This window comes from Apium graveolens, chromosome 4 (assembly GCF_009905375.1).
Source record: "Apium graveolens cultivar Ventura chromosome 4, ASM990537v1, whole genome shotgun sequence".
In the NCBI taxonomy this organism is placed as follows: domain Eukaryota; kingdom Viridiplantae; phylum Streptophyta; class Magnoliopsida; order Apiales; family Apiaceae; genus Apium; species Apium graveolens.
In genome coordinates this window covers 276,273,876-276,277,716 of record NC_133650.1, presented here as the reverse complement: position 1 = coordinate 276,277,716, position 3,841 = coordinate 276,273,876, and the positions used below count along the sequence as shown (strand labels likewise).

The following is a 3,841-nucleotide window of genomic DNA, read 5'->3' as shown; positions in this document are numbered from 1 at the left end:
GGTTTTTCCACATAAGTCGTAATTCCTCCAATTCAGATTTTTCGTTCGAAGATAGACCTGCACCCCCATGAGTTTGTTGTTGAAGTTGGAGTTGTTGTCTTGGTGCATATTGCGGTTGTTGAAAACCAGGAGGGTTGAATTGCTTTGCTGCATATTGCTGATAAGGCTGTTGCATCGCACTCTGATTTTTGCTCCAACTGAAGTTAGGATGATTGCAGCTGTCAGGATGATAAGTGGTTGGAACTGGTTGCTGCGATCTCTGAACGTTGCTCACCAACTGAGCTGATTCACTAGATATAGCGCATTGCTCCTGAAAGAGATGTGTCCTAAGTCCAATCATGTATGATGATTTAGGAATAACTTTTATGTAATCTGTTTTGATTTCATTGATATTAATAAAAGACTTGTTTTGGTTTTATTGCGGGTTTTATCTATTTAAGTGTTTAAATAAGATATACCATAGTTTAGAGTAAAGCTTTTTATGGATTATGATGAGATCATAATAATGAGACCTAAAAGATGATAACTCTGAACTTAAATATTTCCTGGTCGTAGGATTACTAACTGGTAATAGTAATCTGCAAAGATCGGTACATACTATGCTTGCTTCATTATGAAGGATGTCTGTTCTCATAGATATTTGTGTGGTGACACTATAGCTAGTATGTAGGTGCTTATTATAGAATAAGTTCACTGAACATGACTCACACAGCTGAACAACTGATGGAGTTCACTCACGTGTCAGCAGATGTTCACATAGTGATAGTTGTACAAGTATCCTTAGACTTGAGGTCATTATAGTCATCTTGTGTACACTGAACTATACTTTGGTTTAGTTCTTAGTCTCTAGGGACAATAATAAGGGCTCTACTGGGTGTAGGAATTTGTACACGAATATAGTGTATGATCAATAAAGGATCTACCCCTTCCAGTGAAGGAAGAGAATGTTCAATGTTGATCTACTTATGCTAGTTCAGGAATCTCTGGTCAGAGTAAATGAAATTAGAAAGGAGTTTCTAATTCACATTAATTAGAACTAAGCATAGTGAATGGGAAAGCATATGATTAAATAAGATAGGTTTGACACGAGTTTCATGCCTTGTATTTAATCATGACATTGCAGGGTAGAAGGAATTAATTGTACGGTAACTATTCACTGAATGGGTTCTTGGTATTCTAAGCAGTGAATTCGTATTATCCGGATAGTCGCGATATGCTGAGAAGTATCCCTCACGATGTAGAATAAATATGATTAATTAATTAATCATATTTAATGAATTAGAGAATTTATATAAATAATGATAAAATAGTTTTATTATTATTTATTTCTACTACCGGCTTAATATTGAACCTACAGGGTCACACCATAAAAGATAATGATTTAATGGTGGAGGAATTAATTAATAATGGCTGGTAATTATTTATTTGTAAAATAAATAATTAATTAGCAAATTTAATAATTGATTAAATGAGATTTAATTAATTATAAATTAATTAAGAAAAGTTCTTAATATTATTAATTAAGAATTTAATTTTGGAAATTAAATCAAGTGAGAGAATTATTTCTAAAGTGTTTAGAAAAAGAATTAATAATTAAAAGGTGTTTTAATTATTAGGTAATAGGTTAATAAGAATAAAGGGTTAATAATAATAATATTTTATGGGAAAATTTTCAGCTGATAAATTTGCCTATAAATATACTATTATAAACCTTTATTTTGCCTTAACCTAAAAAAAAGTTAAGCAAACCCTAATTCTCCCACCCCTTTCTCCTCCATTACATTGATCTCTTGGTGGATACCGGTGGAGTGCTTCACACTTGAGGAGCAGCTGCTAGGGATCTCCGCTCTTCGTTCTTGGATCACTTTTAAAGGTTAGAAATTGATCCTATATGATTTAATCACGATTTGTATGCCTTTACTTGGATTTTATATCAAGAAAATTGTTTTACCATACTTCTGTGATGTATAAAATCCTACAGCTCCGTCGCATGCGAACTTGCACACAGCTCACAAACTCTGGTTATCTGATTAACACCATAGTTAGCCAGAGAATCGATCTTCATAGACAACGCCTTTAGTTGAGCAGTGATAGCTATAACTGTATCCACTTCAAGAACTCCTGCTACCTTACCCTGTGGTAATCTCTAGGTTGGATACTGATATTCATTAGCATCCATCAGTTCAATTAGATCATAAGCTTCCTCATAGCTCTTTGCCCATAATGCTCCACCTGATGCTGCATCGAGCATGGGTCTTGACTATGCTCCCAAACCATTATAAAAATAATTGATGATCATCCAATCAAGCATGCCATGATGAGGACACTTCCTAAGCCTCTCCTTGTAGCGCTCCCAAGCTTCACATAGAGATTCTCCCGATTACTGCGAAATTTGAGTAAGAGCATTCCTCATCGCAGCTGTCTTCGCCATAGGGAAGAATTTAGTAAGAAATTTTTGAGCGAGATCCTCCCAAGTAGTGATAGAACCTGCTGGTAGAGAGTGTAACCAGCACTTAGCTTTATCCCTCAAAGAAAAAGGGAAAAGTCTCAGCTTCACAACATCTTCAGAAACCTTGTTGAACTTGAAGGTGTCACAGATCTCGATCAAATCCCTAATATGCATATTAGGATCTTCCGTTAGATAACCCCCAGACTAGATTGAATTTTGTACATTCTGAATTATGCCAGGTCTGATCTCAAAGGTATTAGCTGCGATCGTTGGCCTGACAATGCTAGATTGAATGTCATTGATCTTGGGTTGAGAAAAATCCATCAACGCTTTCGTTGGTGCTGCTGGATCTCCCATTGTAATGAGTATCTGAAACACAAACAAGTAAACCGTGAATGTAAAAGAATCTGATTCAGTGAACTTTAATGACCACTGATGTCAAGCAAATAAACTAAAAATTAACACCGAGTTCCCCAGCAGCGGCGCCAAAAATTTGTTAGGGCGAAAACACGCGCTAAAATATCACGCAAGTATACGCGTTCGCAAGTAGTATAAGATTTAAATTAGATTCGTTCTCATAGAGACTGGTTTAGGTTAACTTCAATTTATGCACTTATGCGACAATGGTATGGCTATCATTCAATGTTAAGACAATAACACTTTAGGTTGTTGATTAACTAAAATATTAACTAACATGCAAATAACTAAGAGATTAAAAGGTTGAATTAACTATATGAGACAAATATGGGATTCTAACTTCATTACTACTTCATTTAAAGTCATTGTTCTTAACCTTAGCATGTGATGGTGATGACAACTAATCAGATAACACGAAACTAGTAAACGCCAACTTTCATTGCACGAATACCCAACTACCAGACATCCACAAAAGAGATGGAAACTGAATAGACACCAATTATGTTGAGACCCTATATGACTATAGAATTTGACAACATAAAGGTTTAATGAACAAGTTATCTATCGTGATTACATAGAGCAAGTAAGATGGTTAAAATTACCTACGAATCATGCATAATAAATACATGAACCTATGCTAGCATGGCAAGTTCTAAACCTCTATATACACTTTCGCTTCAATAGAGATTAACACGCTATCTTATATGTTAGCTACGCACATAAGACATATAAGCACAACCAATACTAGGATATCAATCAATCACCACACACCAAGATATTGGAACAAATTAACTATAGAAATCCATAAGTAAATCCGTTAGAACCCCACGATAACGATTAGTTCATAATCGAACTCATCGTCACTATGGGTTCCAATGAAAGCATGATAATAAACAATATAAGAGTACTAAGGTTCAAAAACAAATCGAAAACAAGCATTCAAGTATCAACTATATTAAAGAAAACAAAAGTCTT

The 3,841-nt window shown here is 34.8% G+C and overlaps 1 non-coding gene across 1 annotated transcript; it reads left to right on the top strand.

The window, feature by feature from the left end:
- Positions 1-2,309: 2,309 nt before the first annotated feature.
- Positions 2,310-2,416, top strand: LOC141721911 (small nucleolar RNA R71). The gene has a single exon (XR_012574952.1). It is a non-coding gene; the product is annotated as a small nucleolar RNA R71 (small nucleolar RNA).
- Positions 2,417-3,841: the final 1,425 nt, after the last annotated feature.